Consider the following 26847-nt stretch of genomic DNA (forward strand, 5'->3'; position numbering starts at 1 on the left):
CCTAGAGCCTGCTTCAGATTCTGTGTCTCCCTCTCTCTCTGCCCCTCCTCTGCTCACTCTCTCTCTCTCTCAAAAATAAAGATTAAAAAAATTAAAAATTAAGGTGCTCTTTTCAGTGGATAGCTTTGTAACTATTCTTTCATTCAGGCAATGAGTATTCCATCAGTATCTACTGAGTGCCACCCAAGGATAAGACATGGTAAGACACTATGGTAAATATAAAGATATGTAAAAGTATGCCCATGCCTTCCATTGGTAACATATGCTTAAACAAAATAGCTAGAGCTCAGTGTAGTGTACCTTAAACTAACATATAATCCCATTTCCTTGAAATAGCCAAGTTTCCAGTCATCTCCAATAAAAGACATCAATACTATTAGCAGCACTGTCCACTCTTATTCTGCTTACAATTGGTTCCCAGCTGCTGGATGTTAATATAGCAACTTCTAACTACTCCATCAGCCACCTTTTCCCAGAATCAGTTTATTTTTCCCTATTTTTAAATCACTTTGCCAGGTTAGCATCCTCCCTTCAGAAAGAAGTTCCTTCATCTCTTCCTTCGGATGTACTCCTTCAATCATTTATTCATTTAACAATATTTATCGAACCCCTAATAAATATCAGAGAGTTGCTGGATCTATACAGGTGAACACAACAAGCACATTCCGTGCCTTTAGAAATAGATAATGTATAATAAACAAATAAGGATATAATAAAAATTATAAGCATTACTAAGAAAAAGATATGGGTATAACAAGAAATGATAAAAGAAGGGAGCCTTCTCAGATGAAATAGTTACAGTCAGCCTCTCTGAAAAGGAGACAGTAGAAGAGATTGCTCATGTAAAGGTTTGAAGTGGGCAGGAGTAGTTGGAGATAGTTCCTCAGCTGTGGTGGCATGTGTAAAGGCCCTGAGACCAAAACGCAGCAGGTTTGTTCAAAGAACTAAATAAAAGCAGAGTGGCTGAAAATAACTATGACTTCCATCCTACAAAGCCCTTCTCAAAAGGACAGTACTGAGGCACCTGGGTGGCTCAGTCAGTTGAGCATCTAGGTCTCGATTTCGGCTCAGGTCATGATCTCACAGTTTGTGGGTTTGAGCCCTGTGTTGGGTTCTGTGCTGATGGCACAGAGTCTGCTTGGGATTCTCTCTCTCTCTCCCTCTCTCTCTCTCTCAAAATAAATAAATAAACTTTTTTTTAAAAAAAGGACAATACTAACAAGACTTTTCCTTTTTAACCTAATCCTTAATTTATGCAACCCCCTCAAAACTTGAACCAAAAACTTATAAACCGTATTACCAATATAGAAATATTTCCAATACTCGTAAGTTTAACACCAATGGGCATCTGTTTGTTTAAAATAGTAAGTTATAAATTCTAGAATCTAAATAGAGGATAGAATGTTGTATTAACCAAACTAGAACTACTTTGGAAAATACAATTAATGAGCAATTCAAAGACAAAATAAATGCCCCTTGTTCAGTTCCCAGTAGAAATGATAACCTAGCAGCTAGAGCTAAGCCCGGATATTTCTTGTTGGTGTCGGTTTTTTAAGTAGAATATCTAATTATTTCCTTATTTGTAGAGAAAGCAGGACATTAAAATTTAATTATTCTTTCACTCATTCCATCTCCAAATATTGCCCCACATACTATTCTGTGTGTGATTAACACTACATGGTAAAAAATAATTTTAACCATATTCCTGGCTTTTGGAGCACAATTTTTAAGATTCCCTTGAATCATAGTAAATATGCACATGTCTCCATTTGCTGCTATTTTATAACTATCACATTCACTGTTTTGTTTTTTGGTCTTCAAAACAGTAAAAATTGATCACTGAATGTGAAGCAGAAACTCTGACAGTCATTAACAAAGTAATTGTCTTTTCTCCAGCAACATTTGTCAACAGAGAAGCAATAAGCCATGACTCACTCCCCAGTACTGTTCTCAGAACTTCTGTTTGGATGGAGAGAACCTATTGATTTTTATATTCTAACTACATGGTGACTAGAGGGGGAAGGAGATTTACTAACCATCAGTGAAATAGGGAAAATAAACTGTCTCTGAAACTTTTCAGCATATACAATATTGAACCCTTTTTAACAAACATGATTTTGCAAATCAAAATTCACAGTTCAAATACTAATTTGAAGCACAGAGAGCTTCTAATTAGAGAAGAAACTAATTGCATTTAAGAATTTATTCTTTGAATACAGGACTATTTTATTGTTACATAACAAGAAAGATGCAGGCTTTCTTAGTTTATAGATTAATTATGAATGGGGGCTGTGGGTATACATGATTCTGGGTTTGAATCTTGAATCAGCCACCCTCTAAGTGACCTTGAGCCTCAGTTTCCTCATATGTCAGATAGTAGTTCCTTTTGCATAGAGTGTTTGAAAAGATTAAACAAAATGAGGTATATGAACTGCTTAGCATGCTGCTCAACAAATGATAACCATAAATTCTTTCAGTTACTTGAACTAGCTACATATACTTTGGAGGACAGTGAGAAAATGGAACCAGATGAAACTAATTGATGGAAGTCAAGGCAATCCCATTCTGTTTTTCGTCTGATTCTGGGGCTTCAAGGCTGAACCAGTCTGTCATCACTAAGACCCTGGAGAAGGGCTCCAGTTTCCAAAGCCTTGTTCACTCTTTACATCTCCGGACTGAGAGTTCATCATATATTAAATGCTGTACTGGGGGCAGAAGGCTTCAGTGCCGGCTTACTTCCTGTCACTATGGATCCTGAGCAGCCGCGGCTGTGTCAGAATCCCACGCTGCCCAGCTATGGATTCAACATGCAGCCCAGCATTTCCATCGGATAATTATATAAACTCTCTAAAATTAGCACAACCACAGATGAAGGAAGATCAATAAAGAGTCCCCAGAGAAACGACTTCCCCGAATGGACTTTAACAGTTCAATTTTCTTCTTTGATTCCCCTCTGTATCTTGCAGAGTGTTTTGCATATAAACAGTGCTCAGAAAAATGTTTGCTGAATTAAAATTAGTTGGATTTTAATGTCAGAACAAACTGACCTCACATTCTAGGAGAGAGGTAACTAACCACTGACATGATTACTTCCATCTCTTTCTGTCCTGCTTCTGGTCCATATGTGAGGTGGGAAATAATGTTTACTCTTCAGGCAAAAATATCTGAGTCCTATAAAGTTATTGGTGTCCTTAAAGGCACCATCTATACTACATTACAAATTGTTGGATGGCAGAGTAAATAGTGTATTCTGCCTATAGAATCCGAGTCCCAGAAAGAAAATCAAAGAGAAATAAATCAAGTTTACCTATTTAGTGCTAAAAACTTGACTTGGCTGCCTTCAGCTTATAAAAGCCAAGGGATTCAAACATCCAATCCACTTAGCACCAAGTAGCTATAAGCTCAGGCTTATGCAAGTATGTTTCTCAAGCATGAAACAAGGACTTGACTCTTTTCCCCTGAATAAGGAATTTCATGTGTACTGTGTGGCTAAGATTCTTCAAACTGGGAGAAAAATCACTTTTATATCCTTCTTCAATCAGATTGTCACTATGGAGAATACCCATAAGAAATGTCTTACGGTAGAAACATTGTTTTTTAATTTTTTAGTGTTTATTTATTTTTGAGAAGAGACAGAGTGTGAGGAGAAAGGCAGAGACAGAGAGAGAGAGAGAGAGAGAGAGACACAGAATCTGATGCAGGCTTCAGGCTCTGAGCTGTCAGCACAAAGCCCAACGCAGGGCTCAAACTCAGGAACCATGAGATTGTGAGATCATGACCTGAGCTGAAATTGGATGCTTAACCAACTGAGCCACTCAGGATCCCCTCGGTAGAAAGATTTTTAAACTAACTGCATTATTACTCCAGGATATTGGTGGACGGATTCAACACCTCTTAATTCCCAATAAAGAGATAATCAATGAACTAAATTATGCATACATTTATCCTACACATGGGAAGTATACTGCTCACAATTCTGCCTGGAACCATCCAAGGAAATACAACTACCATGGGATGGAGAAAAGGTTGGATAGAATGAATGTATGTGGCACGCGAGAATAAAGATTAATGAATAAAGCATTAAAAACACTGAATCAGATCCAGAGATACTCAAGGTATCCTGCTAAGCATCATAAAGACCAGAGTTCATCCCTGAGATATTTCCAGAATCAGGATAGAAATAAGAGAACAGAGAAATAGAGTCACAGTCTTAGAAACATCAGCCTAGAAAACTAAAATCAGTTTTTCAAATCAGCAGTGGATTTTAACAGAACATCAGTGCTGAATGTGGTAGCATGAGAATGTAAATCCCATGCAAATCCCTAGAGTGGCGATTTATTTTTCCAGGAGAATGTGCTTGCAGAAAATGTAAAAGATCCTTACAGATTTTTAAATCTATTCAGGTAAATAGCAATGCTCTCAGAGACTATCCTGCTAAATTTTTCTTAGTCATTAGTTTTAAGTTGATGAAAAAATAAAATGTCAAGAGAAACATGCAAAGCTGACTGGAAAATATATATTAAAGAAATCCTTATCTTGAGACACACTTCCTTTCTTATTCCTGTGGCTGAATTTTTTTTGAATCACTGAAAATTTGACATACGTTATCTTTTACCAATAAATGCCATAAATTTACCACAAATTGTATTTCATAGTCATGTTGTTGTTTTTCTTCCAAAAGCATAATGCCAGAATGGAGCCTTGGGACAACCCAATTCTATTAGCCTACCACCGTTGCCAGGGTAACAGGGGGCTGCTGACTCTACTGTCTGAAGTGAAGGTTAAAACTGGCAAGAGAAGAAAAACAGGGAGCCAAGACAGAAAAAAAAACAAAAAACACAACTGCATTCGTTCAGAGATCTAGAGTTGCTGTTTTCCTTGCAGGATTGTGGTTTCAAGTCCACAGATATAATAGAAAGTTCTGTAAGAGCACACAAGCGGTCCACAAGACCAGGCAAGTTCCCTTAAAGAGAAGGCATAATGCAAAATGGATTATGAGCTCTGTGGCTGAAAAGGCACACCACCCCAGAGAGCACAGGGTTCAGTCAAATCTCCCAAAGTATCTATTACACATTTAAAAGGGGGACCTTTGCAGATATCTCTTTTTGCATCGTCTTTTGCAAACGAGTTAATGCAGTTTCCAAAGCTTTTGTATATATAAACCTGGAACTCTTAAACTAACCTGATTTGGCTTTGATCTGCTCTGTTTGCATAAAGAACCTTTTTTGCAGTATGAATATATGTCATATTAGAAACGAAATAAAAATTCATTAATCATTTATATTGACTGCCCACCATTAGCTCTGGAAGCTGGGAGTCTCTTGGAAGATTCAATGGACTCCAGGGGTAAGCCTCGATGCTTTGAGAGCCAGGGAGTAAAATAGGATGAGGAGTTAAGGAAACCATTGTCCACACTTATGCATGACAACTGCCACATCCCTGACACTCTGGAGATCAATAATCCAATCACTGGAACATTAGAAGGTAACAACCTGGGCACCGACACTGTGGCTTCACAAGGGGCAGGGGCAGTGGCTGACATCTGCTAGACCTGTCCAGGCAGCTTGGGGGCCAATGGGTATTGATAAGCATGAGCCAAAGGGGAAGAGCATGCCACATGAGGCTGTGCAGTTGTCCATGTGAGACTCACTGAACCCCCTCTCCTGAAATAATTCTGGAGGCTTTGGAGCAAGGGACCCTGAGGACCAGCCATCCATCTGTTGGAGGCTCTGAGCTACTATAATTTAGGAATCATTTATTTTCACAGGCTGTGGAAGCCTGAATCATATGTTCACCATTGCATAAATGTGAAAGGCTCAACCCAGAGTGCTTTTCAGGTACTTCATAAACGGATCTGGGCACCTTAGCACCGTTGAGGATTTATGCCGGGTCTTACCAGTTCTAAGATGTGCATTTTCTCACATGTTAACATCTCTGAAATTGGTGGGCATCTGACCCTCAGATCAGTCCGTGACAGTCATGACATAACTGCCTGCACATTAAAACTTACAGACTGGTTTCACTGGTTTGGAAGAAAATCCAAGACACTGGGGCCCCTGGGTGGCTCAGTTGGCTAAGCGTCCGACTTCGGCTCAGGTCCTGATCACAGTTTGTGGGTTCGAGCCCCATGTCGGGCTCTGTGCTGACAGCTCAGAGCCTGGAGCCTGTTTCAGATTCTGTTTCCCTCTCTCTCTGCCCCTCCCCTGCTCATGCTCTGTCTCTCTCTCTCAAAAATAAACATTAAAAAAGAATTTTTTTTTAAGAAAACCCAAGACAACAGCAAAGTACACTTTTAATAGACACTGCATCACCAATGCTTTTGATTGCAGGAAGGACTTGTGTGAAAAATCACACACATCAATGACTCTGAGGGGAAAAGTGGTTAACAAGACTCAAACTGAGTGCAAACACGTTTAGGAATATCCTAATCAATTTATTTTATATTTCTTTGCCTTTATATGTATGCTTAAGAGTGATATATGAGAACAATATCTATATAAATACATCTGAAAGAGCTTTTTCCATATGTTTAAAATTGTCAAGCCATACTAAAATATCATGCCATGGTTAAATTAGCAGGGCTTTTTTTTTTTCTTTCTCGGTGGTTCATAAAATAAGGATGCATCCTCCAGATGACAGCATCTTAGATTCAATGAAATATGGGCATATGCTACAATTCCCATGTACATGTAACTTTTATTTAATGCTGTGCAACATCCAGAGACACAGGCAAGAAAGAACTTCATCACCAGGAAGGATGCATTATTCGAGGTCTGGAACACACTGGGATCCAGAGGATGGGCTATTAATTTATTTGCTATCAGCATGGGGTCACCTTTCTATCCAATAAAGTCAGCCTCAGAGAAGCATCCAACGTTTCTTCCTCGCCACTCCCATCTCCCCACTATCCTCCTCCTTTTCTGCCTGTCTGCTCTCTTCCCAGGACTCTGGTTCCATTTGGTTGGCACTGTGGGGTCAAAGCCACTGAATCTGGCTCCTCTCACCCCTCCATGGGGACATCCTCAGGTCTTTCAGATATTTCAGAAGGGAGCATCTCTGAAATCCCCAAGATGTTCTCTTGCCAGTATTGAGTACATCTCACAGCATACATGATAGGTACATCACAGGAAGTCTCCACCAGCAAGGTAAGGGTGGGAAGGAATGAACTGGGTAAAACACACAGAGAACACTGTCTGTTTGATTTAATCTCATAACACTCCTGACAATAGGGGATTACAAAACACCCACTTTACAGATGGGTACATTGGTACTAAATGGTGAGTCATGCACTAACTCTAACATGGACATGTAGAATGAGGAGCTGGGGCAGTGCATTAGCTGTGACTTACATTGGGGGAAAATAACCTTTTATTTCACTTAAAATAGTAATGAGCAGAGGGGCGCCTGGGTGGCTCAGTCGGTTAAGAGTCCAGCTCTTGGTTTTGGCTCAGGTCATGATCTTGTGGTTCGTAGGTTCAAGCCCCACATTGGGCTCTGAACTAACAGCATGGAGCCTGCTTGGGATTCTCTCTCTCCCTTTCTCTCTGCCCCTCCCCCTCTCGTGCTGTCTCCGTCTCTCTCAAAATAAACTAAAAAAAATAGTAATGAGCAGAAGGTGTGTTAATAATAACCTCTCATATGTTTATAAATGTTTGCTTAATGATGAATTTATGAGGCCTTATTAATAGGGTATCTAATTTGATTTAAAACAAAACGGCTATTATTATTTCAATTTATATTCACCCAATTCTCGTAGGGACTAAAAGAAGGCTACAAAAATGCATACAACATAGCAACATACAATAAATTCAAAATAATTCAGAAAAAGAATAAAGATAGGAGGTAAATATTAATATATCCAACCCCCAGACTGAAGGAAATGAGGCACAATGAGATAAAATTCTTCCTAATTCATTGCTTATCCCACCAATCTGAGTCCTCCATAAATGAAACATCTGAGTTTCATCTACAGTCTAAGTCTGACATAAATGAAACATGTGAATTGAAGCTGAATGCCACTAACCTTTCAGAAAGCCAGAAAACCAATCCCCATCTTTGTATTTTCACTTTGTCCCTCACAAACTCAACTGCTTAACTTCCCAACCCATTCATTTCTCAGCAAATACTTTTTAGTAGGTTTCTTGTACCCGGCATTGCCCTTGGCCCTGCCTATACAAATACAAACAAGGCTAATCTCCAGTGACACAGAAAGTGGTCTGTTCTACTTCTTCCTCTCCAGGTTGACATCCAGCTCAAACACCAACACAGAGTGATTTGAACATAAATACCTTAACCTCCAAAAGTTCCCAAGGTTTCTGCAATCATGTGTGCTTAAATGGCAGTAACTCAAAAAAATAATGTTCTTCACAGAAAATACTCCTCTTTGTTCTGAGTAAATACACAAGAAAAAGCGAGGCATGTCCTAGTATACAGTCTGCTTTGCGCTCCCTTATTAAGAAATATACGTCCTTCACAAATAAGTGACTTGAACTATGGTGTCCTGACTAGCACAGTGCATAGTGAATAATATCCTATCATCAAAAAAGAACATTTTCACTGATGGTTACTTCATCTCTTTCGGTTTTCCTCATCAGCCCTTATATAAAAGTCTAACGAAATCTCAGACAAATGCAGAATGTTACATTTTAGAAAAGAATCATGACCAGCCCTCTTATCTTTCTTTTTCTTACACTAGGATTTCTAGTATTCCTTTTATGTCGATCATGATGTACGCTAGATGCATAAAAAATCTTCAATATAAAAAGCTGAAGACTCTTTCAAAGGAGAATTCTTAACCAGAATACGGATCTATTTCATCTTTGTACGCTAAAATAAATACTTCTTAATATCAGCTCTCTTGCTCAACATGCCAATACTGAATTCTCCAAAACCACTGTACAGAAAATCATTGATGCTCTCAGAGTATCAGACTAACATTCAATAAAAACTGGAGTATTTGTATCAGAGATGGTGTGAGTAATGAAGAATAATCAATATGTACATCAGACACCTGAAAATATCGAATCACTGTAGAATTTAACATAACTGTTGGCTTAATTTTATTCAACTTCGTAAAAAAAAAACATACAAGGAAGTTTAGCATATAAAGAAGTAAACGTATGGCTGAATGGAGAATTTTTAAAAAATTTTTAATGTTATTTATTTTTGAGAGAGAGAGAGAGAGAGTGGGGGAGAGGCAGAGAGAGAGGGAGACACAGAACCTGAAGCAGGCTCCAGGCTCTGAGTTGTCAGCACAGAGCCCGATGTGGGGCTCGAACCCACGAACCGTGAGATCATGACCTGAGCTGAAGTCTGACATTTCACTGACTGAGCCACCCAGGAGCCCCTGAATGGAGAAATTTTTTAAAAATATCTTCTATCATAAGGTAATTTGGCCAATGAGTCTTCTCTACATAAGAGGCATGATATACCTGATAGTTGTTTTTTATTTCATTGACTAAATGCAAGCACAGCAACTTAACTGTCAGAACATATCCTGTACAGGATTGCTCCAGAGGCAGGTTTCCATTTCTCTTTAGTTTATCATTTTACCGACTGAATTATTTCTCTTAATACAGTCAAAGTTTCATTAGTTTCCTCTAACCAAAGAGTTACACTTAGGAATACTCCACCACTGGTAAGAAGTAGATCCCTACCCATGTCCAAATATCAGTGATTCAACTTATTAATTTGATAATTATGTTGCCTTAACTGTAGACTTGTTTATGTCCTATCTTAGAAGTATATCACAAAACAGGCTATCGGCTAAACAAATGACAACAGTCCAATAATTAAGGTCTAGCTTTGAATACAACATAGAATATTTTTTTTTTTTAATTTTTTTTAACGTTTATTTATTTTTGGGACAGAGAGAGACAGAGCATGAACGGGGGAGGGGCAGAGAGAGAGGGAGACACAGAATCGGAAGCAGGCTCCAGGCTCTGAGCCATCAGCCCAGAGCCCAACACGGGGCTCGAACCCACGGACTGTGAGATCGTGACCTGAGCTGAAGTCGGACGCTCAACCGACTGAACCACCCAGGCGCCCCAGAATATTATTTTAAATAATAAAAAAGTCACAGTAAAACAGTTTAAAAGTAAATTATAAAAGAAAATTTATATTTAAAAAAATACAGACAGAAAACTAATTAAATACATAAATGCTGGAGGATGTGGAAAATTGAAAGCCTCCTAAAATTACTGATGGGTGTATACACTCATGCAACCGTTCTGGATCCCAAGACCCAGGAAACCCACTCAGAATTATATAACCTAGAGATGTTACCTCAAGGTCCGTTAAGGGGACATGTATGAGGAGGTTTGTTTCCATATTGTGTGGGGTTGTGGGAAACTGGAAACAATAGCCCTGTAAACGCTATGTAGAAATCGGGATCAATGAGCTAAGTTCACACGTAACTCCATGTACCTTTAATACATAGTACCCGTATTGACTGAAATAATTTAGAAATCGAATGGGTTCTACAGACACTAACGTACAATTTAAGCAGAATAAAAACAAATGCATGCACAAAGCAGCACTACAAATTTGACAAGAGTGATAGAAATCAAAGTGTATTCTGTACGTGGACATAAGACAGAAGAGGGAGATAAGAGTGAGAAGACGTGAAGCAGGAAATGAGGGGCTCTGCATGGCCCAGTGATGACAGAGGACCCTGAAGAGCACAATGTCATTAACTCACCTCACTGTAACCAAACATAGATATGTGATTATCTTACAGTTGATGTGTTATGGCTCGTTTTTACTTTTTGGTGAGTTTCTGTATTTTCAGATGAGCGTGTTTTATTCTCATACTTACTAAATATAGTTATTCCTCAGATTTTCATGTTCTGTTTATACAGGTTAATTCACACACAATAAAATTCACCCTTTTAGTGCTACTGATTGATGAGTTTTAACAAATATATACAGGACTCCTTAGACTTTTAAGGGACTTGCTCGGACCAGAGCTTTGGTACCCAGATCCAGTGCTTTTCCCACTACATCAAAATAACTTCTAAAACATTACCCCCAAATTTTCATGCCTTTCTGTTTGTATTTCATAATACATCTTACCATTTTTTTTACCTTTGAAAAATTAATTACTATAATAAACGCCTCCATGGAACTGCATGTGGGAAGACATCATTAGATGTGCCCTTTGTTATGTGAAACAATGGAATTGAGAGAAAGTAATTTTTCACAGTGAGAAATCAGAGACCAGATAGAAAATCAGGAGGCTGCAAGCCTGACATTTGCTTTGGTGAATTTTAATGACTAACCTTTTTTTCTGAATAGCAGTTGACCCATCTTAAAAGGATAGGAAGCCAAGATTTCATACATTGAAAAATATGCCATTTTAGAAGGAGTGGTAACTTCCAACTCACTCCTGGTTTCCTTCTTTCTACCTTCTTCCTTTCATGGATCATTTTGGGGCTTCAGGGGAGTTCTTGGAGATACAAGAAACAGAGACAAGCAAAAGACAAGAGTAACATGGAAGGGTAAGAAAACTGAGCTGTTGGCATCCAACTGACACAGCACAGTGAGTCTGGACACAGGAAGGTGGATAGGATAGGAGGTCAGCCACCCAGACGATGGATGATATTCCTACAGCTGTTAGGATATTGTCCCCAACTACACCGGCAACAGCTTGTAGTCTAGCTCAGAAATCAGATCTCCCTCACCCAAAATAAATTAATTAACACCCACCCCTCTGAATTAAATAGCCCTGTCTGCCTGCCCAGCTTCTGTCAGCATTCTTTCTTCCTTAATGCCTGTTCCTTGCTGAGCTTTCCAACTGCCCTCAGCGCTGCCAAGCAGGCAGTGCCTGTTCTTTAATTCAGTTTTATCATGTCGGGAGATTGCAATCAAGCCTTAATAACATTCTGCAGCCCGTAGAGACATTAGCCATCCCTAAAACCAAGCTAACTTTTTGTTACAGGCATCTGTTCAAAAGACAAAACAAACAAAACAAAACAAAACAAAACAACCACACTCAGCCAGCACAGTACACACACTCCAAAGAAGTATCAATGAGGGGCTACAGAAAATGACCTAGCATCATCAACTTTATTCTTTGGTCAGGTTTCTTATTCCTATTAGAAATAGGCAATGATCATCAACTGAAATTCTGTAATCTAAAAGATGACCAAGGACAGCTGAGACCAAAATCTTGAGAAGCACCTTCTACTCTGCTGTCCAGGTGCCTCTCAACTCATCATGAAGTCATGATAGTGAGATTTTGCATCCGTTTCGTGCTTTAGCTTCCGATGGCTCTCACGTGCTGTGTCCTTCACACTGGGTCAAAGAAATAGGATCTGAAGAAGCCGATTTGCAAAATGATCATCCAAATAGCTTCTTAGTGAGAAAAAAAAAAACTTTAATTTTCAATCAGGTGATATGTTGGCAGCCAAATATGTAATCATTTGCAAACTCAGAAAACTATTACCCGAAGCACAGCTAGTATATAGCCACCTGTGGTATGGGACAGCTTGGGAAGAGGGAAGATAGACCCAATTGTGGGGTAGACTGTGAAGATTACTGACTAAGCACAGACACAACAGAAGAGGAAGATAAGCAAATATGAAAGTGGACTTCTCTAGCTTCTCAGTTTGGCTTGAAACCAATTATTGGAAACAAGTCCATTTGCCTACTGTACTATGTACCCTCTTAGGAAGTGTGCATGCAACCTCTCCCTGGCCTCAGGAGACCTCCGACCTAACCCTAATCATTCGGCTTTGTCTCTGCAGAATTTCTAACTTCATGCAGTGATTCTCATCAGTGTCTGTGGGCACTGAAATTTAGGGTCATTCTCAGATAATTATTCACGCATGAAGAAACAGAGAAAGCCATTTGTAAAAGAGGGAAAGAGGAAATGCAGATATCCAGAGGAAAACAGAAGCAGAGTTTGGGGTTGGAGGGTGCTGGAAGGACAGAGAAACAGAGAAATGTTCCTTAGTTCCCAGTCTCATTCCCATTACTGGTTCTGGTCTGATTGCAGGAGAATACAGTTAGTTTCCCAGCCTATTTGGTTCAGACGTCTCTTGAAGAACTTGGGGTGTGAGGAACCCCCACTGGGAACCGGTGCCAGCTTCTGGCAGGCTCCTGTTTCCCATCCACATCAGAGCAATGTCCCTGTATATTCTCTTAACAGGATTCCCTCCGAACTGACTCTTTTGCCCACCTCCCCTTTTCTTTCTGACTTCACAGTGGCCTCTTAGTGTTTATGAGCTTGCGTATTAGGGTCTCTCCCTCAGGTCTTAATATTCCAGCAGTGGGTCAGTTCTCTGCAGGATTAGGGGGATTCATAGGCTCTGTGAATGCGTCTGCATCTGTGTGCTCTATCCTGAAGCTCTCCAAAGAAAGAAGCAATTCATCTATTTTATATGGGACACAGCTGTCAGGGAGGCAAAGTGCAAGGACTGTAGACCCGGAAGCCAACTGGTGGCATTAAAATACCAGTTCTGAGTCAAGGTGTGCAACGTTGGTAAGTTTATTTTTCTTAACATCCCTGAACTTTCTTTGCCTGTAAACTCTTGGGTCCAAACCCATATGAAAATGTCATTTCTGTAGGTCAGAAATGATAGAGTCTCAGAAACTTCCCAGGGATAAACCTAATAGCATTATACCTGTCTCACACGTGAGTGAAAATTTGAGTGTTTAATGCCTAATTGTTTTTAATGTCTGGCAAAAGTACACCCCAATGAGTAACAGCTTTTCATCTTAATGTGCTGTTGCCTACTGGTATCCAGAATAATCCCTTTGTGCCCATGGATACTTTATGATGATGAAGGGGAGGAGGAGGAGGAGGACCTAATATGCCATAACGCCCAAATTCTCCAAGCTGCTGGGCTCCCCAGCTGACTAACCCCAGAATATGGTTTCTTAACAGAACATGATCCCACCTAGCTGAGCAAGACCTGTGGAGAAGAGGTAGCCACAGGAAGGCAGTTGCATTGTGCTCAACCAACGGAGCCGAGCCATGACAGCCAACAGCCTCAGGGTGAGCAGCCCAAGCTCTTTGAGGGCACCTAGAAGCAGAGGCTCATGTGTGAGGCAAAGGTCACACCCAGAAGGAAGAGGCAGCAGTTTACCCTACAGGAGCTTCAGGCTTCGGTTGAGCCACATGTCTAGACAGAAAAGGCTTCTCAAAACAGAGCCACAAGGTGAGCTCAGCCTTTCACAAAGTGACCTCATCTTAGCACCATCTTTCTGTGACCACAGTGTGGAAAAGGTTGTCTCCTGACTGGCAATCCTTCTATGCCTATGCTGACAATGACAATCACCTACGTCAGTGGTCAGGCTCTGACAGGGCAGGTCAGCCAGTCCTCATGTGGCAAGTCCATAAGGTGCCATTCCTAGGAAAGGCAATGCCACGGTGGAGTCCTCTTCTTGTTTTAGAAATTCTAAAATTATAAATCCCCAATCCCCAAAGTCTGTGCAGAAGGGTTCACGTATTCCCTCCTCATGGACCACTTCCCCTAAATAAATACATCACCTGCTTCCCAATTTTTCCCGGTCTTTGTTTATGTCACACTATCATGGTGTGGGGTGACCAGACTACTGTCCAGGTTGCTTGGGACAGTCCCAGTTGACATCTGTTATTACAGAATTACTAAACAGTGCCTGTTTCCATACTCAAAATACCTCCCTTAGAAAGTAAATGAGGGGGTGCCTGGGTGGCTCAATCAGTCGGGTGTCCGACTGGCTCAGGTAAATTATCTCGTGGTCTGTGAGTGTGAGCTCCACACTGGGCTTTGTGCTGACAGCTTGGAGCCTGGAGCCTGCTTCAGATTCTGTGTCTCCCTCTCTCTCTGCCCCTCCACCGCTTGCACTGTTTCTCTCTCTTGCTCTCAAAAATAAATAAACATTAATTTAAAAAAAAAAAAAAAAGGAAGTAGGGATGCCTGGGTGGCTCAGTCGGTTGAGCGTCCGACTTCAGCTCAGGTCATGATCTCACGGATCGTGAGTTCGAGCCCCGCATCGGGCTCTGTGCTGACAGCTCGAGCCTGGAGCCTGCTTCCGATTCTGTGTCTCCCTCTGTCTCTGACCCTCCCCTGATCATGCCCTGTCTCTTTCTCTCAAAAATAAATAAACGTTAAAATTTGTTTTTATAAAAAAATAAATAAAGGAAGGAGTAAATGATAGTCACTCTGCCTTCCCTGACAGCTTAGATAAAATTTGTCACTATTTCCCTTAACCTGCTCTAATATTTTTCATATCACAATGATTTATCTCTTATAGTCTGTCTTCCCATTGTAAGCTGTTCTAGATCAAAGACTCAAAACTATTGTGATAAATGCTATATTCCAGCATCTGGAACAATCACTGGAAGGCACTTAGAAGGTATTCCAAAAATACTTGTTGAATGAATTTAAAAATTAAGGAATGAGACAAAAATTTCCCTTCTAAACAGTGATATTTACTTTCATTATCTGGTGAACTAAGAGCAAAGGTAATCAACTAAGCCCATATCCAGTCTTTTCTTAAAATGTTTCAACATTCTAACACAGCAGTATGTTTTTGCAAATTTGTTGCCTTGCTGTATTTCCCCCAACCTTCTCGGGACCCACCGCCCTCCACATTCCCAATAGAATGTTTTGCCAATGGCATTTAGCAGGCATATTTTCAAATTGCTTGCCTTGGGTGAACCTCTACAGAGTGTATGTTTCAACAGCTCTACCCAAGTGTGCAGTGGGTCATATAACCCTGCCCTTTGGCTGGCCCAACAAGATTACTTGGAAATAGAGCATAGCAATTCTAAGAACTTCCAACAGTGAACAAGATAAAACAGCTTCCTTCACTCCCAGAGATTTCCAGCTCTTGGCTCGTCATGAGGCCTGGCATAATATCCACCCGTGTATACCTCTAGTTAATTCACCTGTTTATTTAACCTGGTCTGAATGACTTCATGCTGCTTACCACCACCAACTCTGAGTCACTAGGGAAAATTCGCCAAAGGGGCTGCTCCTTCTTATTCCTGTAAAGCACCATGCAGTAATAAACTCTCTGGAGCTCACCTCTCTCTGGGACCCAAAATTCCAAATGGGAAGAACTTTAACTCTCTGGAGTTGATTATACATAGATTGCCTTTAGGGAAATGGAACCTTGGAATGAAAATATATTGATGGTTCAAAGCTACTTCCTGGACTATTTCCTTTATGTCCACATGCCCACCAGACATTGCCAACAAGGTGTGCTTCTGTTACCTAAGCACAAATATCTAATAGAACTTCATTATTCCTCATCTTCTTCTTTCTAATCATTTCCACTTCTTCCAAGAGAAGAATCTTTTTAGCAGATTTAGGATTTCTGCTCTCCAACCCTGTCCTCTCTCTTTGTCTCTCTCTACCTGGTTACCACACCCACAAGTACTTCTGTGTGCCCTTCTAACCATATCTCAGGTGTGTCCTTTCTCCCCATCCTCAAAGTCTCTGCTTAAGCCTAAATCCTCAGTGTGCAAAGAAAACCGCACTCAGAACTGGTCGATCTTACTTTATTCCAAACTTCCTTCTAACTGGCTTCGAGTGCAGCCAGATAAAAACTCACAAATTTGAGTTTTTACATGTAAAAATATAAGCCAGATAATTTGAATGGATGAACCTGAGCATCTAACCTATCTAAAACAATTATCATTTCTTATCCAATAAATTCACTGTTTAATAAAATTACACGTGTACTTTACCCCATAAAAGTTTTTCCATATGGCTATTTTTTTTTCTTTCCTTTCTACCTTTCCATTTACTTACTTTTCATTTACCTCTTTCCCTATGCCCATTTCCTGTTTCTATTTTTGAAATATCTTGTTTCAGCTTTTCCACATTTGATTTTTATGCTCTGGCACCTGGAGAGCACATGAATAAGTTCCAATTTTAGAAGGTACAGCTGGGCTTTTATGGGAAATGGAAAAGGACAAAACCTCCTTTTAACAACCTGGAGAGTTCATCTGGCTTTTCTAACTGTTGTTTTATGTTTCATTTTTTAGAGGACTAAATAACATTCTCATATCAACAAAGCACCAGTGGCCCTGAGTGCAATCCCTTGTTGTAAAAGCAAATAGAGATAAATAACCTGGCTTGTACATTTCAATATTTTATGAATGAACTCTAGCCTTAGGGAATTATTTCAGACTCTAAGTCATAACTCATTCCATGATTCACTGCATATGGTTAGTTAAAAGTCTGAGTCTCTTCAACTGTATCAGTGGACCCTAACCGTATCATATCCTAAATCTTCTTTTCTGCCAAATATTTTAATATCCCTTTTACTATCCTGAAATGAAATGCATAGGCACTTTAATCCATCCACACAGAGATAATACACTCATTCCATAGTTTCTTTTCTACAATTCTAAAGCCCGACAAGCTCTGAAATCTGAAAACTTTTTTCAGAGTTTGGCTCCTAAACTCACACGGCCCCGTCCCCGACCTGAATTGATGCGAATAATTTATTTTATTTATCCCATCTACTATGAATATGTGCTACAACAAAATCAGTGTAATTGGTTTTAGGTCCCATATTCCACAGAGACCATTACATTATATTAGGTGTATGTACTTCACTAGTTTTCTAAAATCTGAAAAGAAGACTGAAAATACTTCTGGCTAAGAAATTCAGAAAAAGGTTTTCATAACTATGTAACCTACCTTCACACAAAAACTCGGTATACACTCTAATAACTCTAGCAGGAGGAAGAAATGAAAGGATACTAATTTATAAAAACCATACATATTTCATTATGGAAGTCCTTGGACATGATATAGTAGCAGATGTACTGAAGCGGTCTGATGCCTGCACCGGGACAGAGAAGCACCCATCACTGGGTACAACAGGCACAATGCACGATGGAATAATTTTCTGAAATGATGAATAACTTCTGGTAAATTTCCAAACAAAGCAAAATACAATACTCCTTTCAATTTACACCTCAGTTGCATTTCCTGGAAAGTAGACTGTATATGAAAGCTTCATTAAAAAGCATCTGTGTTCATACATCAGATGCAGTTTGTTTCAAAGCTAAGAAAATATGAAATCTGTACAGGATAGATATGTATCTGTTGTGCAGGGCTCTCTCACACATGGCAAGACATCTAGCATCCCTGGATCCAACTTTGTGAAATGACATAGGAGACCCTTCCCCAAATATTAAAAACAAAAAAACACATTCCCATAATTTCCAGAATGCCCCCGCCCCAGAGGACAGTAATTCTCTTACTAAGAACCACTGGACTCATTTATCTTCAGTTTCTCTCAGACCAACAGCCTTAGGAGGATTTGGAAAATACATTCAACTGGAACTGAATCTTAACCAAAGCCATGCTGATACTCTGGACTCTCAGATACCTCCCTCTGCGGTAAGTCCCATCCAAACAGGAATCCTGATCTCATGGCTGGTAGCAGCATTGCATCTGCGGGAATGCATATCACCCCTGCTTCTTCCCCAAGACCTTTCCTTGTTCCTATTCTTCAACTGTTCATTCAACCCATTTGATTGAGCACATGTCACATTAAACAGCAGGGATTCAAAACTTGCTAAACTCCTGCCCTCCAAGAACTTCCAGTATAGTCGGAGAAGCAGTATAATAGAGATAAATGGAGTGCTGAGGAGTATGGAAGGTAGATGTGATACTTAGACATAGAAGGTCATAGACAGTTTCTGAGAAAAAATCAGTGGCTATTCCTGGTATAATTTCCAAGAATGCTAAAGAAAAGCCTTTTGCAATAAAGGCAAATAGAAAGAGAAATATTGCTTGCACATTTAAAGATAATTTATTGCTGGGGCGCCTGGGTGGCTCAGTCGGTTAAGCGGCCAACTCTTGATTTCTGCTCAGGTCACGATCTCATGGTCATGGGATCAAGCCCCACATTGGGTTCCAGGATAGGTGTGGAGCCTGCTTGGGATTCTCTCTCTCTGTGCCCCTCCTCTGCTCACGTGTATGTGTGTGTGTAAGTGTGTGTTTGTGCTCTCAAAATAAATAAACAAAGATAATTTACTACTTTTCTGAGTTTCATCCTCAATGGAAAGAAAACTGGATGAATAGCAGTTCATTCATTCAAAAACAATCTTTATAGAACACCTAGAAATACAGGCTTATCAGACACCTATAAAATATATAACTCTAAGTCATCATTTTCATTTTCATTATTTTCATTTTCCAAAGCTGGGCTTTAGATTAAGAAAATCTACCCAAATATTTCCTTCACAAGAGTTCTTAATATTCCACAGATGTTATCTGATTTTTCCTCACTTTCTTTATAAAAAGGATATATATTTTTATAGCCACAGTTGAGGGCACAAGTGTCCAAAAGCACTGTTTGTCCAAAGACATATTTGTACCACTTCTACTGACTGTCTACTTAGTTTACAAATAAAGTGAGAGGATAAATAAAAAGAAGCTTGGTGTGGTAACTTACCATCAATAAGTAATCTTAGCTCTTTAAATAGAAATGTTCCTGGAAAAAAACCTGTTTTTGCTATTTTGGAAGTAATATCATAACTGGAACATTCAACTGAGAAGTTACTTCTCAAACTTGGAAGATATAAAAACATATTCCATTTTCATGGCCTATTTATATAAGTTTAGACCATTTGCTGCTTTGAATGCCAAAATAGTCTTGGTTTTTCACTTGTGAACTATATTTTTCTTAATGTCTCAGAAATTAAATTGTGTAATTTTAAATTGTGAAATCTAATTGGAACCAAGAACCTGGATACTTAAAACATGTAATTTGAAGTGAGAAACTCACTTTAGCTTATATTGATGTGTTTCCTGCTATATAGTCTCCATTTTGGATGCTTCATAAATAATAAAGAACAATGATAAAAAATAACTCTTAATAAGGATTTCTTATGTGCCAAAAATGCTCCATATGTTACCGCTTTTAGTCCTTAAAATAAATCTATAAAATATGTAATATTGTTCCAACTTTACATATGAGAAAACTGAGGCTCAGAGACACTAAATACTTTACTCAAAATCATCAAGGCAGAGCTGATATTCAAACACAAGGCTGGCTGAATCTTGCATTCTAGATTATAGACATCATGGTATCAGAACTGAAAGACCCAACTCATTGATGTTCTTTCCTCTCACACTGCTGGTTCTTGCTTCCAGGAAGCTGGTTCCTGGCTTCTTATTCTTAATGCTTCCTTATTCTATGACTTATGCTCCCCACAGCTTCTGGGCAGTAGGTTTCATTCAAATAGCTATTCTGAAAATTTTTTTAGTTTTTATTTATTTATTTTGAGAGAGACAGAGACAGTGTGAGTAGGGGAGGGGCAGAAAGAGAGAGAGAATCCCAAGCAGGTCTGCACTGTCAGCACAGATCCCAACATGGGGCTCAAACTCATGAAACTGTGAGATCATGACCTGAGCTGAAACCGATAGTTGGACGCTTAACCAACCGAGCCTCCTGGGCACCCCTCAAACAGTTCTTTTGGAAGCATCTTGTGTAAAAAAATAAACAGAAGTCTCTGAGAGATGGCAGTACAAACTCACTTGTTAGTGGTAGTTCCCTCATGAGCCAGATGCCAAAATGTTGTGAATTTTATGAAACCAGAAATTGACAGTTTCTGCCCAACAGTGCATAATGTTTTACTACTGATCTAGTTGGTTTCATATATCATCATATCCCAGTAACTATAATTTTTCTTCCATTTCTGGGACATGTGTACCTCTTGAAGGACCTGAAAACAGCAGTTGGCTAAACTCATAATGTATAGGTGCAACTGTAAGAATGGGGCCATGGGCAAATGCTTACAGAACGTCAGAACTAGAAAGAAATTTAAACTTATTAATGTTTATTTATTGTTGAGAGAGTGAGAAAGAAAGAATCCCAAGCAGGCCTCACACTGTCAGTGCAAAGCCCATTACTTGAACCCACGAACTGTGAGATCACAACCTGAGCTGAAATCGAGTCACATGCTTAACCAATTGAGCCACCCAGGAGTCCCAGAACTAGAAAAAAATTTAGACATTAAAATATGCTTGATCAATTTTCAAAGGAGAGAACCAGAGTGGTCTCATGAACAGTTAGGAACATTACCCAAACTAGATCTGGCTTCCAATGGAGACATTGTTCCATTACCACTGTTCCATGCTACCAAGTCTGAATAATGCCCAAGATCATATCTACACTCTTGAGCTAAGTTTTAAGTTCACTTTGTCTATTGCTGTGCTCTGTATATTGTTGACTATACAGCCACCTGAGGCTATAAGTATTGTTATGGATCCTCTTTCCTAATAGTTCTTCCTGATAAATGCTGGTCACCTGTTTCTCCATTATTTTCCCTTCTATTCCACACCTGTTGGGCTCCACAGCATCTGGCTTTACAAATTTACCTTGGCATTATTTTCCTTCCCTCTCAAATTTCAATGCAAAGCTTTACATGTTATTTTATTTGGAACAACAGAATGAAAGTGAAGCCTGGTTGAGGCCAAGAAAAAGGTTAAGACCAAAGAAGAGTGTGATCGTTCAGGCAGACTCAGACAAAGGACCGACTGAAAAGAGGAAAGAGGGGAATGAAAAGAGAAGAAACCAGGAATGGACAGCACTCAAGGTGGAGAAAACTGACCAGAAAGGAACAATCAGTATCCAGAAGACTATGACGTTCACCTCCCATTCAGATGCACAACTGTATTCAATGAGGGGTGGGGTAGGTGGGGCATGGCGGTGGAAAGTCCAGGTAGGGGTCATTTTCAATGCAAAGCTAAGGTGAGATGGGGGAGGGGACTGAGTTGGGGTTCTGAGTCCTCATTCTCTGGGAACAGACTCCATTCTGTGCCCAAGTAAATGCGAGACAGCTTACAGACATGGATAGTAAAAAGGGAGCTAGAAAAAGAGCTAGGCCAGAACTAGGCAGGTTATCAGAGACCCATTAGAGTATATTAGGGTTCAGGACTAAGCCCTAGGACCTGATGCAATGAACTTGAGACATAGAAATCCAACCGAAGGGAGAAGGTCAAGAATGAAGAAATTAAGGTAAGGCCGCATTTCAGTGCCTCATGGGGGCTTGCACTGGTTTTGTGGGTTTTGGCAGCAAAACTTGTTTTCCACCACCTGACCAACTAGAGTCTCCTACTTCAGTCTCTCCTGTGTCAGGAAATGAATGGGACCTCATGCCCAAAGCTGAACCGGAGAAGCCTGAGGCTGTCGCAGGCCATGGTTAGTATGCAGAACAAAATCAGAGACAAAGGAGTTGATGGTAAAGGGAAACATGAGAGCTGAATCAACATCATGATACTAACCATGTTAGCACACTTGCTGCCCATGCAAAACAAGGCTTTGAAACGGAGGCAAAGTCTGTTCTGGGAAGTATCTCTTCTCCATGGAACCGACACCAAAGTCTAGCTTCCTGGAATCTGAGCAGCTCAGGACCCAGGCACTCCAAGGCTATAAAATGTAAACCCCTACAGTACCCAACAGAGTCTGACACCCTGAGAGGCATATCCCCGTGCAGTCCGTTTTGGAATCACTGCCTCCTCTATCTACATACATCTAAGCCCCTCATCTTAAGTACCCCAACGCACATGACTGCTTCTGGGAACAGCAGGCATCTTCCCACATATGCTGCGGATCACAAGCAAAGCCAACTTTTAAGTAGTGAGGACGACTGTGTGCCAGAATCGTCTCCACTACATTTCCTTATATTGCACACACAGGCTATAATTTTCCTAAGGAAAACACATTAAAGTACAAATAAAGTTAAAGGTGTGTTTTTAAACCTTTCCACCTTCGAGGAAGCAGGCATGGAAGCAAAAGGCAGTTTGCTGTAGTGAAAAAAAAAAGGATGTCACTAAGGAATCATGTTTATTTTAGAAGAACTTTAAATAACAAATACCGAAATTCTGATGTCTTGTACTTATTCAAAGGTAGTGTAGTTTCCGTACTTTCATGAAAAGGTTACATTTATAGTTCCTGAGAGAACAGAAATGTCTCACAATGTTGGTTTTAGAGAAACAGTTGATAATGAACATCAAAACACATGTAACTAAAAAAGACCAACATGTGATCTGAATTTTTTTTTTTTAGTGTTTTATTTATTCTTGACAGAGAGAGAGAAGGAGAATGAGCACAGTGGGGGAGGGGCAGAGAGAGAGGGAAATACAGAATCTGAAGCAGGCTCCAGGCTCCGAGCTGTCAGCACAGAGCCCGACGCAGGGCTGGAACTCACGAACCGTGAGACCATGACCTAAGCTGAAGTCGGACACTTAACCGACTGAGCCACCCAGGCGCCCCTGAATTTTTTTTTTTAATCTTCCCTGGCTGTTTTGCATACACCCTGCCTGGGAGGATTATCAGTAAAATTCTAGTGGAGAACAGGAACAACCCTAGGTATTGCAAAGAGAGGATATTTAATAGAATCGGCTACTCAGGTGCTAGATGAGAGGGAAAACCAGGTGTGACGAGGTAACTCGGAAACGAGTCACTGACCATTCCATTTCTGTAGTTTTGCATAACAAAGTACCTCAAACTTTAGGAGCTCAATACAACAACAATCTATCTTTTTTAAATCATTATCTTTCATAGTGCTGGGAGTTGAGTGGGCACCATTAGATAGCTCTCACCTGCGTTCTCTCATGCAGTTACGTCAGATGGTGGAGAAGTTGGACATCACATGTGTGATATCACATGTGTGATAGTCAATGCTGGCTGTTGGCTGGGACCTTGGCAGGAGTTTGGGGCCAGAACACTCACACAGAACTTCTCCATGTGGCCTGGCCTTCCTCATAACATGACTTCTTACCTGATGGCTCAGGCTTCCAAGGCAAGTAATCCAAAAGAGAAAGGATCCAAAAGATCCATCCCCTTTTCTGACCTACCCTCAAACACCACTGTCACTTCTGCCATATTCTGTGGGTTAGTTAAGTTTGGTCTACACAGAAGGGGAGGGGACACTGGCCCCTGGTGGTAAGTATGTCAGGGAATTTGTGGACACATTTAAAACCCATGAGACAGAGGAAACAGCTACCAGCCCTACGTCTGGCACAACATTAAGAGACGATGTTACAAGAACCAAGAATTGTGGAGTAGGAACCACAAAGCCCAGTGCTGGAAGCATAGAGGAGGCCGCACAGGAATCATAAGAGAAACAGAAGGGAAACCAGGTCTTGCCATTTCAAGCCTACAGAGACAGTGCTAATTATTCCATCATACATACTGCTCTTATATATAGTCTGCATCCTCTATAAATAAGCCTGACTTGACAAAGTATGGACTGGTATGTCAGTAAACTGATGAGTAGATTAATTACTGATTTTTGTTATGACAGTATTTTCCAGTGAACAACTCTATCAAAGTAAGCTGGCTGCTTTTTAAAAACTAAGTCTTGGGGGCGCCTGGCTGGCTCCATCGGCTGAGCATCTGACTCTTAATTTCCGTTCAGGTCATGATTTCACGGTTCATGGGTTCAAGCCCCACATAGGGCTCTATGCTGACAGCATGGAGCCTGCTTGGGATTTTCTCTCTCCCCTCTCTCTCTACCCATGCACTCTCTCTCTCTCGCTCTCTCTCTCTCTCTCAATAAACATTTAAAATGCAACGAAGCAAAAAAAATGAAATAAAACAAATTAAAAACTAAGTCTTTAATATTTTGATATACAAACATCAAGATCATAAGAAAAAACATGCTGCCAAATTAAAATAACCCAAGAGACATAATAGCAAATGCAATGTGTGGTCTTGACTTAGACAAACCAACTGTAAAGGACATTTTAGCCAATTATAGAAATTTGAATATAAGCTGGGTTTAAAGTGAGATAGAAATTTACTGAAGAGGAAAGATGAAGATCATTGACTAAGAAAAGAAGCTTACAAAACAAAGTGTCCAATACTAATATGTACTAAGGTATTAACCGTGGTGATCCCTGAGGGAGTGGGGATGTGATATTTGTTTTCTTGCTAATTATTCTTGTTTTCTTTCTGATTTTCTACATATACATACATTAGTTCTATAACTATAAAAAAGTTATTTGAATAAAAGCCCTTTTAAAATAATTATGACATATAGGTGAACTCACTATCATATAGAACCTGTCTCTCAGATTTGCAATTTCAGAAACACAATGTCAGGCTGAGGAACAAATTTATGTTCATGAACCCTGAATCCAGACAGAAGCCAGAGACAGAGATATGATTCCCTGTAGGAATCAACATACTTTCTTTTGGATTCAAAGAGATGTTAGCGACTCAGAACAAAGTGCTAAAGAAAAGGAAATTGAAAAGTCCTCCTCTAAACTAATTTCCTCTTTCTTGCCTCAGCCCATGAAAATATCCAAGTCTCTCCATCCTAAATTAAAGTTCATGCTCCCCATAGTTCTTTCCTTGACATTTTTCTGTTTCTTGTTACATTATATATTCCTACGAAGCAGGCCACCACCTATAGTGATGACTCCCAAATGTATATCTTCATTCCTGACTGTTCCCCTAAACATGGATAGGATTGTCTAATAAACGTTTCCATTTGAATTCTTATGGGAACCAAGAAGTCAATGTATCCAGCAGTAAATTTAATCATATTTTTTTTTGTAAAACACATTAATTGTCTATTTCTCATCCTTATTAATTATATCAATGTCAATCCAGCAATCCACCTCAGGAATGTGATGGGCATCTCAAATTTCCCTCATAATTCCACCACCCATACATATACCTAGTCATTTGCAGATGCCCTGATAATTTATCCTTGCAGAAAATCTATCAGTTTCCAACAACTGATAAGTTGAGTTTTCAAAGTTCCAGTATAAAAGATCAATGTTCAAAACTCAACTGTAATTTGTATATACTAGCAAATGGTGAAGACTACGGTTAAAAATGTAATTTATAATAGCATAAAAATATGAGCTACTTAGGCGTATATCTGTTAAAATATGTGCAAGTCCTAACACTGAAAACTATAAAACACTGAAAAGAGAAATCAAAGAATATTTGACACAATGGAGAAATATGTCATGTCTGTGGACCATCACAAGCCTCAGTCTAGTTAAGGGAACACTCTTCTACAATGAATATATAGATTCAACACAATTGCAGTAAAAATCCCAGCAGCCTTGTAGAAGTTGACAAGAAATTCTAAAATTTATTTGGAAATGCAAAGGAACCAGAAGAGCCAAAATAACCTTAAAAAAAAAGACAGAGTTCTTCCCATCCTACTTTAAAATTTATCATTAAACTACAGCAATCAAGTCAATCAGTTGTCAGATAGGCAAACTGATCTATCTGGGCTAGAATAGAGTTCAGAAAAACACCAATATATATATAATTAATTGCTTTTCCACAAAGTTTCAAATACAATTCAGGGAATAGCCTTTTAACAAATAAAAATTCATATACATATAAAAAAACTTCAATCCATATCTCGCACCATAGAAAAATATTAACTCAGAAATGGATCATATACATGCAAAATCTAAAACTATGAAATTTCTAAAACAAAACATGAGGAAATCTGTGCCTTGTGTTAGGTCACAATTTCTTAGATAAGGTATCAAAAGCACAATCTATAAAATAAAAAATTAGTAAGCTGGACTTCATCAAAATAAAGAACTTCTACTTTCCAAAAGACACTGTTAAAAGAATAAAGAAGACAAAATCATGGGCTGAGAGAAAACACCTGAAGACCTCATATTTGAGAAAGGCCTTTTATTCAAATATACAACCAACTATCAGCACATAATAAGAAAAAAACAATAAAACAGTAAATGCTTTGAACATTTTCCAGAGAAGATTTGCTGATCACAGATAAGTATATGAAGGATGTCCAACATCATCCATCATTAGGGAAATTCAAATTAAAAACACACTATTATACTACTACACATTAGAATGTCTAAAATTTAAAAGATTGTCCAT

General features: G+C 39.5%; 1 protein-coding gene across 1 annotated transcript in view; it reads right to left on the minus strand.

Moving 5' to 3' along the window:
• Window positions 1–26847, minus strand: part of GRXCR1 (glutaredoxin and cysteine rich domain containing 1) — a 235068-nt gene that overhangs the window by 129838 nt on the left and 78383 nt on the right. The gene's annotated exons all lie outside the window — the stretch shown is intronic.

The sequence above is a fragment of the Acinonyx jubatus genome, chromosome B1 (genome assembly GCF_027475565.1).
Source record: "Acinonyx jubatus isolate Ajub_Pintada_27869175 chromosome B1, VMU_Ajub_asm_v1.0, whole genome shotgun sequence".
Classification (NCBI taxonomy): Eukaryota; Metazoa; Chordata; class Mammalia; order Carnivora; family Felidae; genus Acinonyx; species Acinonyx jubatus.